Genomic DNA, 14420 nt, shown 5'->3' with positions numbered 1-14420 from the left:
CAATTGTCCATGTTTTGCATTAATGACATAAAATTGATACCAAAAAGCCATGCAAACATTTCATCAAACTATGGATGGACTGGAGAATGCTTGCACCAAAGTTGCATTTTTTAAAGTTATAGTTGACAAATCAGCCAAAAATATCTAGAAACTCCAAATCCCGACTTTAGAGATCATAGAATCATAGAATCGTAGAGTTGGAAGGGACCTCCTGGGCCATCTGGTCCAACCCCCTGCTCAAAGCAGGATTCGCTAAATCATCCCAGTCAGATGTCTGTCCAGCCTCTGTTTGAAGACTTCCATTGAAGGAGAACTCACCACTTCTCGTGGCATCCTGTTCCACTCATTGATCACTCTAACTGTCAAAAAGTTTTTTCTAATATCTAATCTGTGTCTCCTCCCATTCAGTTTCATCCCATTGCTTCTAGTCTTTCCTTGTGCAAATGAGAATAAAGTTGATCCTTCTACAATGTGACAGCCCTTTAGATATTTGTAGACAGCTATTAAGTCTCCTCTCAGTCTTCTCTTTTGCAAACTAAACATTCCCAAATCCTGCAACCTTTCCTCATAAGACAGGGTTTGCAGATCGGTCACCATTCTGGTCACTCTTTTCTGAACTTGCTCCAGTTTGTTGATGTCTTTTTTAAAATGTGGTGCCCAAAACTGGACACAATATTCCATATTAGGTCTGACCAAAGAGGAGTAGAGGGAAATAATGACTTCACGTGATCTAGAATGTATGCTTCTGTTAATACATCCTAGAATTGCATTTGCCTTTTTTGCTGCTGCATCACACTGTTGACTCATATTCAGTCTGTGATCTATTAGTATACCCAAGTCTTTTTCACATGTGCTGTCACTTAGCCCTATTCCTCCCATTTTATATATGCTTTTTTCATTTTTATTGCCCAGATGTAGTACTTTGCATTTCTCCCTGTTAAAAACTGTTCTGTTAGTTGCTGCCCACTTCTCCAGTTTATTTAAATCTTTTTGAATCCTCTCTCTCTCTTCTCTAGTATTAGCTATCCCTCCTAGCTTAGTGTCATCAGCAAATTTAATCAGTTTACCCTCAATTCCTTCATCTAAATCGTTGATAAAGATGTTGAACAATACAGGGCCCAGGACAGAGCCCTGTGGTACCCACTTGAGACATTCTTCCAACTGGATGTGCAGCCATTTACGACCACTCTTTGGGTCCGATCACTAAGCCAGTTATAAATCCACCTAACAGTTGCCTTGTCCATTCCATACTTAGTCATTTTTTCAATAAGGATTGTATGAGAGACTTTGTCAAATGCTTTGCTAAAGTCAAGATATACTATATCTACAGCATTTCCTTGATCCACCCAATCAGTGATACCGTCGTAGAAGGAAATTAAGTTAGTCTGACAAGATTTATTAGTTACAAACCCACGCTGACTCTGTTTAATCACTTCATTCTTATCCAGGTATTTACATACATGTTGTTTAATAACTTGTTCAAAGATCATCAAGAAATATCTTGCAATCACATACAAATAAGAATTTTAGAAAGGTTCAAATTCAAGAAAGAATATGGTCTACTGAAAACAGGTAACAGAACACCAAACACTAGACCAAAAATATGCAATAATGAATTGTGCCCTATCTGTTATCCATTGGGTCAGTGAGCCTTCAGTGGCTGAATTGCATAGTTCAATTTTAAATGTAACATCTAATTTGCTCTAAACGTTATTAACATTTTTCAAGATCAACCGAGATAAAGTATTGATGTCTCAAAATACGACTCTTCTTGTTGAAGTAGGTGTTTTGTCAAATCTAGACAATATTTTCCTGATGATTAAATAACAGAAAGATTCCTGTTTTCTTTGTAACTTTGTTTTCACCTTCTTATATGTAAAAGTAAAACTGGTCAGCAGGAAAATGCCTATGTTGTAGAAAAGAAAGATCTATTTTATATTAAAACTCCTTACATGCAATTTTTAGTCTTACATGCCAGCAGTTCATTTTAAATTACTAACAAAGGTACCTGTTGGTAAAGTGTCACATAGAAATTCATGCAAGATAACAAAAGGGGTAGCTTTTGTTGGTTTCTAAATCTCAAGCTTTGATCTTTTTCACTTTCTACAGATTCAATGCAGTAGCCACTGACCCTCAGGAACTTAAGCTGAGAAAAACGAATTGGAACATCAGTTTCGTTATACGCTAATGGGCCACTGGTTTGGGAAGGAAATTAGTCAAAACAAAAGAAATAATTTTATCCATGTGAAAAAACTATCAGAGAAGATTTGTTTTAGTCCAAATAAATGCTGGGAAATTTCCTGGAGTCTCCTACTAGATATCCTGATTTTAGCAGTCAGCTATACTTTTCTTTAGATGTTTTTCCATTCCTCATTTTTTCCTTTTGCAGTTTTTCTAAGAATATCTAGGACTGAACAATAGTGGTGAAAAGTTTTCACACTGATACCAAATTTGGCTTTCACAGTTTACTGCCTTAGATTTTATACTGGTAATTTGTGTTAACTCTAGATTATTCTGAAAAGAGATCAGATGAATTGCCCAAAATTGCAAACTCAGTTCTTACCATGAAAATTAACTTAATCGCAAAAAACTCATTTCCACTAAATTTCAGTTTCCCAAAATTGACCTGCTTGTATGATTTCCAATGTATGATTTTTGTATGACAAGGCAGCTGATAACACTCTGTTCTTATCTTTAAACCTATTTTTTACTTTTAAGCAAACAATTGTCCATGTTTTGCATTAGTGACAAAATTGATACCAAAAAGCCATGCAAACATTTCATCAAACTATGGATGGACTGGAGAATGCTTGCACCAAAGTTGCATTTTTTAAAGTTATAGTTGACAAATCAGCCAAAAATATCTAGAAACTCCAAATCCTGACATTAGAGATCATCAAGAAATATCTTGCAATCACATACAAATAAGAATTTTAGAAAGGTTCAAATTCAAGAAAGAATATGGTCTACTGAAAACAGGTAACAGAACACCAAACACTAGACCAAAAATATGCAATAATGAATTGTGCCCTATCTGTTATCCATGGGTCAATGAGCCTTCAGTGGCTGAATTGCATAGTTCAATTTTAAATGTAACATCTAATTTGCTCTAAACGTTAACATTTTTCATCTTTTCAAGATCAACCAAGATAAAGTATGTAGATTTGACAAAACACCTACTTCGTGTTGAAGTAGGTGTTTTGTCAAATCTAGACAATATTTTCCTGATGATTAAATAACAGAAAGATTCCTGTTTTCTTTGTAACTTTGTTTTCACCTTCTTATATGTAAAAGTAAAACTGGTCAGCAGGAAAATGCCTCTGTTGTAGAAAAGAAAGATCTATTTTATATTAAAACTCCTTACATGCAATTTTTAGTCTTACATGCCAGCAGTTCATTTTAAATTACTAACAAAGGTACCTGTTGGTAAAGTGTCACATAGAAATTCATGCAAGATAACAAAAGGGGTAGCTTTTGTTGGTTTCTAAATCTCAAGCTTTGATCTTTTTCACTTTCTACAGATTCAATGCAGTAGCCACTGACCCTCAGGAACTTAAGCTGAGAAAAACGAATTGGAACATCAGTTTCGTTATACGCTAATGGGCCACTGGTTTGGGAAGGAAATTAGTCAAAACAAAAGAAATAATTTTATCCATGTGAAAAAACTATCAGAGAAGATTTGTTTTAGTCCAAATAAATGCTGGGAAATTTCCTGGAGTCTCCTACTAGATATCCTGATTTTAGCAGTCAGCTATACTTTTCTTTAGATGTTTTTCCATTCCTCATTTTTTCCTTTTGCAGTTTTTCTAAGAATATCTAGGACTGTACAATAGTGGTGAAAAGTTTTCAGACTGATACCAAATTTGGCTTTCACAGTTTACTGTCTTAGATTTTATACTGGTAATTTGTGTTAACTCTAGATTATTCTGAAAAGAGATCAGATGAATTGCCCAAAATTGCAAACTCAGTTCTTACCATGAAAATTAAATTAATCGCAAAAAACTCATTTACACTAAATTTCAGTTTCCAAAAAATGACCTGCTTGTATGATTTCCGTGGTCTCATCAGCACAGCAGAAGGTGTTTATGAGGACAAGGCAGCTGATAACACTCTGTTCTTATCTTTAAACCTATTTTTTACTTTTAAGCAAACAATCGTCCATGTTTTGCATTAATGACATAAAATTGATACCAAAAAGCCATGCAAACATTTCATCAAACTATGGATGGACTGGAGAATGCTTGCAGCAAAGTTGCATTTTTTAAAGTTATAGTTTACAAATACGCCAAAAATATCTAGAAACTCCAAATCCCGACATTAGAGATCATCAAGAAATATCTTGCAATCACATACAAATAAGAATTTTAGAAAGGTTCAAATTCAAGAAAGAATATGGTCTACTGAAAACAGGTAACAGAACACCAAGCACTAGACCAAAAATATGCAATAATGAATTGTGCCCTATTTGTTATCCATTGGGTCAATGAGCCTTCAGTGGTTGAATTGCATAGTTCTATTTTAAATGTAACATCTAATTTGCTCTAAACGTTATTAACATTTTCCATGTTTTCAAGATCAACCAAGATAAAGTATGTAGATTTGACAAAACACCTACTTCGTGTTGAAGTAGGTGTTTTGTCAAATCTAGACAATATTTTCCTGATGATTAAATAACAGAAAGATTCCTGTTTTCTTTGTAACTTTGTTTTCACCTTCTTATATGTAAAAGTAAAACTGGTCAGCAGGAAAATGCCTCTGTTGTAGAAAAGAAAGATCTATTTTATATTAAAACTCCTTACATGCAATTTTTAGTCTTACATGCCAGCAGTTCATTTTAAATTACTAACAAAGGTACCTGTTGGTAAAGTGTCACATAGAAATTCATGCAAGATAACAAAAGGGGTAGCTTTTGTTGGTTTCTAAATCTCAAGCTTTGATCTTTTTCACTTTCTACAGATTCAATGCAGTAGCCACTGACCCTCAGGAACTTAAGCTGAGAAAAACGAATTGGAACATCAGTTTCGTTATACGCTAATGGGCCACTGGTTTGGGAAGGAAATTAGTCAAAACAAAAGAAATAATTTTATCCATGTGAAAAAACTATCAGAGAAGATTTGTTTTAGTCCAAATAAATGCTGGGAAATTTCCTGGAGTCTCCTACTAGATATCCTGATTTTAGCAGTCAGCTATACTTTTCTTTAGATGTTTTTCCATTCCTCATTTTTTCCTTTTGCAGTTTTTCTAAGAATATCTAGGACTGTACAATAGTGGTGAAAAGTTTTCAGACTGATACCAAATTTGGCTTTCACAGTTTACTGTCTTAGATTTTATACTGGTAATTTGTGTTAACTCTAGATTATTCTGAAAAGAGATCAGATGAATTGCCCAAAATTGCAAACTCAGTTCTTACCATGAAAATTAAATTAATCGCAAAAAACTCATTTCCACTAAATTTCAGTTTCCCAAAAATGACCTGCTTGTATGATTTCCGTGGTCTCATCAGCACAGCAGAAGGTGTTTATGAGGACAAGGCAGCTGATAACACTCTGTTCTTATCTTTAAACCTATTTTTTACTTTTAAGCAAACAATCGTCCATGTTTTGCATTAATGACATAAAATTGATACCAAAAAGCCATGCAAACATTTCATCAAACTATGGATGGACTGGAGAATGCTTGCAGCAATGTTGCATTTTTTAAAGTTATAGTTTACAAATCCGCCAAAAATATCTAGAAACTCCAAATCCCGACATTAGAGATCATCAAGAAATATCTTGCAATCACATACAAATAAGAATTTTAGAAAGGTTCAAATTCAAGAAAGAATATGGTCTACTGAAAACAGGTAACAGAACACCAAGCACTAGACCAAAAATATGCAATAATGAATTGTGCCCTATTTGTTATCCATTGGGTCAATGAGCCTTCAGTGGTTGAATTGCATAGTTCTATTTTAAATGTAACATCTAATTTGCTCTAAACGTTATTAACATTTTCCATGTTTTCAAGATCAACCAAGATAAAGTATGTAGATTTGACAAAACACCTACTTCGTGTTGAAGTAGGTGTTTTGTCAAATCTAGACAATATTTTCCTGATGATTAAATAACAGAAAGATTCCTGTTTTCTTTGTAACTTTGTTTTCACCTTCTTATATGTAAAAGTAAAACTGGTCAGCAGGAAAATGCCTCTGTTGTAGAAAAGAAAGATCTATTTTATATTAAAACTCCTTACATGCAATTTTTAGTCTTACATGCCAGCAGTTCATTTTAAATTACTAACAAAGGTACCTGTTGGTAAAGTGTCACATAGAAATTCATGCAAGATAACAAAAGGGGTAGCTTTTGTTGGTTTCTAAATCTCAAGCTTTGATCTTTTTCACTTTCTACAGATTCAATGCAGTAGCCACTGACCCTCAGGAACTTAAGCTGAGAAAAACGAATTGGAACATCAGTTTCGTTATACGCTAATGGGCCACTGGTTTGGGAAGGAAATTAGTCAAAACAAAAGAAATAATTTTATCCATGTGAAAAAACTATCAGAGAAGATTTGTTTTAGTCCAAATAAATGCTGGGAAATTTCCTGGAGTCTCCTACTAGATATCCTGATTTTAGCAGTCAGCTATACTTTTCTTTAGATGTTTTTCCATTCCTCATTTTTTCCTTTTGCAGTTTTTCTAAGAATATCTAGGACTGTACAATAGTGGTGAAAAGTTTTCACACTGATACCAAATTTGGCTTTCACAGTTTACTTCCTTAGATTTTATACTGGTAATTTGTGTTAACTCTAGATTATTCTGAAAAGAGATCAGATGAATTGCCCAAAATTGCAAACTCAGTTCTTACCATGAAAATTAACTTAATCGCAAAAAACTCATTTCCACTAAATTTCAGTTTCCCAAAATTGACCTGCTTGTATGATTTCCAATGTATGATTTTTGTATGACAAGGCAGCTGATAACACTCTGTTCTTATCTTTAAACCTATTTTTTACTTTTAAGCAAACAATTGTCCATGTTTTGCATTAGTGACAAAATTGATACCAAAAAGCCATGCAAACATTTCATCAAACTATGGATGGACTGGAGAATGCTTGCACCAAAGTTGCATTTTTTAAAGTTATAGTTGACAAATCAGCCAAAATTATCTAGAAACTCCAAATCCTGACATTAGAGATCATCAAGAAATATCTTGCAATCACATACAAATAAGAATTTTAGAAAGGTTCAAATTCAAGAAAGAATATGGTCTACTGAAAACAGGTAACAGAACACCAAACACTAGACCAAAAATATGCAATAATGAATTGTGCCCTATCTGTTATCCATGGGTCAATGAGCCTTCAGTGGCTGAATTGCATAGTTCAATTTTAAATGTAACATCTAATTTGCTCTAAACGTTAACATTTTTCATCTTTTCAAGATCAACCGAGATAAAGTATCTAGATTTGACAAAACACCTACTTCTTGTTGAAGTAGGTGTTTTGTCAAATCTAGACAATATTTTCCTGATGATTAAATAACAGAAAGATTCCTGTTTTCTTTGTAACTTTGTTTTCGCCTTCTTATATGTAAAAGTAAAACTGGTCAGCAGGAAAATGCCTATGTTGTAGAAAAGAAAGAACTATTTTATATTAAAACTCCTTACATGCCCTTTTTAGTCTTACATGCCAGCAGTTCATTTTAAATTACTAACAAAGGTACCTGTTGGTAAAGTGTCACATAGAAATTCATGCAAGATAACAAAAGGGTAGCTTTTGTTGGTTTCTAAATCTCAAGCTTTGATCTTTTTCACTTTCTACAGATTCAATGCAGTAGCCACTGACCCTCAGGAAATTAAGCTGAGAAAAACGGATTGGAACATCAGTTTCGTTATACGCTAATGGGCCACTGGTTTGGGAAGGAAATTAGTCAAAACAAAAGAAATAATTTTATCCATGTGAAAAAACTATCAGGGAAGATTTGTTTTAGTCCAAATAAATGCTGGGAAATTTCCTGGAGTCTCCTACTAGATATCCTGATTTTAGCAGTCAGCTATACTTTTCTTTAGATGTTTTTCCATTCCTCATTTTTTCCTTTTGCAGTTTTTCTAAGAATATCTAGGACTGTACAATAGTGGTGAAAAGTTTTCAGACTGATACCAAATTTGGTTTTCACAGTTTACTGCCTTAGATTTTATACTGGTAATTTGTGTTAACACTAGATTATTCTGAAAAGAGATCAGATGATTTGCCCAAAATTGCAAACTCAGTTCTTACCATGAAAATTAAATCAATCGCAAAAAACTCATTTCTACTAAATTTCAGTTTCCCAAAAATGACCTACTTGTATGATTTCCGTGGTCTCATCAGCACAGCAGAAGGTGTTTATGAGGACAAGGCAGCTGATAACACTCTGTTCTTATCTTTAAACCTATTTTTTACTTTTAAGCAAACAATTGTCCATGTTTTGCATTAATGACATAAAATTGATACCAAAAAGCCATGCAAACATTTCATCAAACTATGGATGGACTGGAGAATGCTTGCACCAAAGTTGCATTTTTTAAAGTTATAGTTGACAAATCAGCCAAAAATATCTAGAAATTCCAAATCCTGACATTAGAGATCATAGAATCATAGAATCGTAGAGTTGGAAGGGACCTCCTGGGCCATCTGGTCCAACCCCCTGCTCAAAGCAGGATTCGCTAAATCATCCCAGTCAGATGTCTGTCCAGCCTCTGTTTGAAGACTTCCATTGAAGGAGAACTCACCACTTCTCGTGGCAGCCTGTTCCACTCATTGATCACTCTAACTGTCAAAAAGTTTTTTCTAATATCTAATCTGTGTCTCCTCCCATTCAGTTTCATCCCATTGCTTCTAGTCTTTCCTTGTGCAAATGAGAATAAAGTTGATCCTTCTACAATGTGACAGCCCTTTAGATATTTGTAGACAGCTATTAAGTCTCCTCTCAGTCTTCTCTTTTGCAAACTAAACATTCCCAAATCCTGCAACCTTTCCTCCTAAGACAGGGTTTGCAGACCGGTCACCATTCTGGTCGCTCTTTTCTGAACTTGCTCCAGTTTGTTGATGTCTTTTTTAAAATGTGGTGCCCAAAACTGGACACAATATTCCAGATTAGGTCTGACCAAAGAGGAGTAGAGGGAAATAATGACTTCACGTGATCTAGACTGTATGCTTCTGTTAATACATCCTAGAATTGCATTTGCCTTTTTTGCTGCTGCATCACACTGTTGACTCATATTCAGTCTGTGATCTATTATTATACCCAAGTCTTTTTCACATGTGTTGTCACTTAGCCCTATTCCTCCCATTTTATATATGCTTTTTTCATTTTTATTGCCCAGATGTAGTACTTTGCATTTCTCCCTGTTAAAAACCATTCTGTTAGTTGCTGCCCACTTCTCCAGTTTATTTAAATCTTTTTGAATCCTCTCTCTCTCTTCTCTAGTATTAGCTATCCCTCCTAGCTTAGTGTCATCAGAAAATTTAATCAGTTTACCCTCAATTCCTTCATCTAAATCGTTGATAAAGATGTTGAACAATACAGGGCCCAGGACAGAGCCCTGTGGTACCCCACTTGAGACATTCTTCCAACTGGATGTGCAGCCATTTACGACCACTCTTTGGGTCCAATCACTAAGCCAGTTATGAATCCACCTAATAGTTGCCTTGTCCATTCCATACTTAGTCATTTTTTCAATAAGGATTGTATGAGAGACTTTGTCAAATGCTTTGCTAAAGTCAAGATATACTATATCTACAGCATTTCCTTGATCCACCCAATCAGTGATACCGTCGTAGAAGGAAATTAAGTTAGTCTGACAAGACTTATTAGTTACAAACCCATGCTGACTCTGTTTAATCACTTCATTCTTATCCAGGTATTGACATACATGTTGTTTAATAATTTGTTCAAAGATCATCAAGAAATATCTTGCAATCACATACAAATAAGAATTTTAGAAAGGTTCAAATTCAAGAAAGAATATGGTCTACTGAAAACAGGTAACAGAACACCAAACACTAGACCAAAAATATGCAATAATGAATTGTGCCCTATCTGTTATCCATTGGGTCAATGAGCCTATCCTGAATTGCATAGTTCAATTTAAAATGTAACACCTAATTTGCTCTAAATGTTATTAACATTTTTCATGTTTTCAAGATCAACCGAGATAAAGTATTGATGTCTCAAAACACGACTCTGGTGGGTCTCAAACCCACAACCTTTGAATCACATCAGCTTCCTACAAGTCCAGTGCGCTATCCATTGCGCCACAGAGGCACAAGACTTCATGTTGAAGTAGGTGCTTTTTCAAATCTAGACAATATTTTCCTGATGATTAAATAACAGAAAAATTACTGTTGTCTTTGTAACTTTGTTTTCACCTTCTTATATGTAAAAGTAAAACTGGCCAGCAGGAAAATGCCTATGTTGTAGAAAAGAAAGATCTATTTTAAAATAAAACTCCTTACATGCGCTTTTTAGTCTTACATGCCAGCAGTTCATTTTAAATTACTAACAAAGGTACCTGTTGGTAAAGTGTCACAGAGAAATTCATGCAAGATAGCAAAAGGGGTAGCTTTTGTTGGTTTCTAAATCTCAAGCTTTGATCTTTTTCACTTTCTACAGATTCAATGCAGTAGCCACTGACCCTCAGGAACTTAAGCTGAGAAAAACGGATTGGAACATCAATTTCGTTGTACGCTAATGGGCCACTGGTTTGGGAAGGAAATTAGTCAAAACAAAAGAAATAATTTTATCCATGTGAAAAAACTATCAGAGAAGATTTGTTTTAGTCCAAATAAATGCTGGGAAATTTCCTGGAGTCTCCTACTAGATATCCTGATTTTAGCAGTCAGCTATACTTTTCTTTAGATGTTTTTCCATTCCTCATTTTTTCCTTTTGCAGTTTTTCTAAGAATATCTAGGACTGTACAATAGTGGTGAAAAGTTTTCAGACTGATACCAAATTTGGCTTTCACAGTTTACTGCCTTAGATTTTATACTGGTAATTTGTGTTAACTCTAGATTATTCTGAAAAGAGATCAGATGAATTGCCCAAAATTGCAAACTCAGTTCTTACCATGAAAATTAAATTAATCGCAAAAAACATATTTCCACTAAATTTCAGTTTCCCAAAAATGACCTGCTTGTATGATTTCCAATGTATGATTTTTGTATGACAAGGCAGCTGATAACACTTTGTTCTTATCTTTAAACCTATTTTTTACTTTTAAGCAATCAATTGTCCATGTTTTGCATTAATGACATAAAATTGATACCAAAAAGCCATGCAAACATTTCATCAAACTATGGATGGACTGGAGAATGCTTGCACCAAAGTTGCATTTTTTAAAGTTATAGTTGACAAATCAGCCTAAAATATCTAAAAACTCCAAATCCCAACATTAGAGATCATCAAGAAATATCTTGCAATCACATACAAATAAGAATTTTAGAAAGGTTCAAATTCAAGAAAGAATATGGTCTACTGAAAATAGGTAACAGAACACTAAACAATAGACCAATTATATGCAATAATGAATTGTGCCCTATCTGTTATCCATTGGGTCAATGAGCCTTCAGTGGCTGAATTGCATAGTTCAATTTTAAATGTAACATCTAATTTGCTCTAAACGTTATTAACACAGAGCCACAAGCCGTCTTGTTGAAGTAGGTGTTTTGTCAAATCTAGACAATATTTTCCTGATGATTAAATAACAGAAAGATTCCTGTTTTCTTTGTAACTTTGTTTTCACCTTCTTATATGTAAAAGTAAAACTGGTCAGCAGGAAAATGCCTATGTTGTAGAAAAGAAAGATCTATTTTATATTAAAACTCCTTACATGCACTTTTTAGTCTTACATGCCAGCAGTTCATTTTAAATTACTAGCAAAGGTACCTGTTGGTAAAGTGTCACATAGAAATTCATGCAAGATAACAAAAGGGGTAGCTTTTGTTGGTTTCTAAATCTCAAGCTTTGATCTTTTTCACTTTCTACATTTTCAATGCAGTAGCCACTGACCCTCAGGAACTTAAGCTGAGAAAAACGGATTGGAACATCAGTTTCGTTATACGCTAATGGGCCACTGGTTTGGGAAGGAAATTAGTCAAAACAAAAGAAATAATTTTATTCATGTGAAAAAACTATCAGAGAAGATTTGTTTTAGTCCAAATAAATGCTGGGAAATTTCCTGGAGTCTCCTACTAGATATCCTGATTTTAGCAGTCAGCTATACTTTTCTTTAGATGTTTTTCCATTCCTCATTTTTTCCTTTTGCAGTTTTTCTAAGAATATCTAGGACTGTACAATAGTGGTGAAAAGTTTTCACACTGATACCAAATTTGGCTTTCACAGTTTACTGCCTTAGATTTTATACTGGTAATTTGTGTTAACTCTAGATTATTCTGAAAAGAGATCAGATGAATTGCCCAAAATTGCAAACTCAGTTCTTACCATGAAAATTAAATTAATCGCAAAAAACTCATTTCCACTAAATTTCAGTTTCTCAAAAATGACCTGCTTGTGTGATTTCCGTGGTCTCATCAGCACAGCAGAAGGTGTCTAGGAGGACATGGCAGCTGATAACACTCTGTTCTTATCCTTAAACCTATTTTTTACTTTTAAGCAAACAATTGTCCATGTTTTGCATTAATGACATAAAATTGATACCAAAAAGCCATTCAAACATTTCATCAAAATATGGATGGACTGGAGAATGCTTGCACCAAAGTTGCATTTATTAAAGTTATAGTTGACAAATCAGCCAAAAATATCTAGAAACTCCAAATCCCGACAATAGAGATCATCAAGAAATATCTTGCAATCACATACAAATAAGGATTTTAGAAAGGTTCAAATTCAAGAAAGAATATGGTCTACTGAAAACAGGTAACAGAACACCAAACACTAGACCAAAAATATGCAATAATGAATTGTGCCCTATCTGTTATCCATTGGGTCAATGAGCCTATCCTGAATTGCATAGTTCAATTTTAAATGTAACACCTAATTTGTTCTAAACGTTATTAACATTTTTCATGTTTTCAAGATCAATTACATCAGCTCCCTACAAGTCCAATGCTCTATCCATTGCGCCACAGAGCCATAAGCTTTCTTGTTGAAGTAGGTGTTTTTTCAAATCTAGACAATATTTTCCTGATGATTAAATAACAGAAAAATTCCTGTTGTCTTTGTAACTTTGTTTTCGCCTTCTTTTATGTAAAAGTAAAACTGGCCAGCAGGAAAATGCCTATGTTGTAGAAAAGAAAGATCTATTTTATATTAAAACTCCTTACATGCGCTTTTTAGTCTTACATGCCAGCAGTTCATTTTAAATTACTAACAAAGGTACCTGTTGGTAAAGTGTCACAGAGAAATTCATGCAAGATAACAAAAGGGGTAGCTTTTGTTGGTTTCTAAATCTCAAGCTTTGATCTTTTTCCCTTTCTACAGATTCAATGCAGTAGCCACTGACCCTCAGGAACTTAAGCTGAGAAAAACGGATTGGAACATCAGTTTCGTTGTACGCTAATGGGCCACTGGTTTGGGAAGGAAATTAGTCAAAACAAAAGAAATAATTTTATCCATGTGAAAAAACTATCAGAGAAGATTTGCTTTAGTCCAAATAAATGCTGGGAAATTTCCTGGAGTCTCCTACTAGATATCCTGATTTTAGCAGTCAGCTATACTTTTCTTTAGATGTTTTTCCATTCCTCATTTTTTCCTTTTGCAGTTTTTCTAAGAATATCTAGGACTGTACAATAGTGGTGAAAAGTTTTCAGACTGATACCAAATTTGGCTTTCACAGTTTACTGCCTTAGATTTTATACTGGTAGTTTGTGTTAACTCTAGATTATTCTGAAAAGAGATCAGATGAATTGCCCAAAATTGCAAACTCAGTTCTTACCATGAAAATTAAATTAATCGCAAAAAACTCATTTCCACTAAATTTCAGTTTCCCAAAAATGACCTGCTTGTATGATTTCCGTGGTCTCATCAGCACAGCAGAAGGTGTTTATGAGGACAAGGCAGCTGATAACACTCTGTTCTTATCTTTAAACCTATTTTTTACTTTTAAGCAAACAATTGTCCATGTTTTGCATTAATGACATAAAATTGATACCAAAAAGCCATGCAAACATTTCATTAATCTATGGATGGACTGGAGAATGCTTGCAGCAAAGTTGCATTTTTTAAAGTTATAGTTTACAAATCCTCCAAAAATATCTAGAAACTCCAAATCCCGACATTAGAGATCATCAAGAAATATCTTGCAATCACATACAAATAAGAATTTTAGAAAGGTTCAAATTCAAGAAAGAATATGGTCTACTGAAAACAGGTAACAGAACACCAAACACTAGACCAAAAATATGCAATAATGAATTGTGCCCTATTTGTTATCCATTGGGT

This window comes from Dendrobates tinctorius, unplaced genomic scaffold, assembly GCF_039654945.1.
Source record: "Dendrobates tinctorius isolate UK_male_01 unplaced genomic scaffold, ASM3965494v1 ptg000011l, whole genome shotgun sequence".
In the NCBI taxonomy this organism is placed as follows: domain Eukaryota; kingdom Metazoa; phylum Chordata; class Amphibia; order Anura; family Dendrobatidae; genus Dendrobates; species Dendrobates tinctorius.
The sequence above is the reverse complement of the archived record's forward strand: the minus strand, read 5'-3'. Positions refer to the sequence as shown.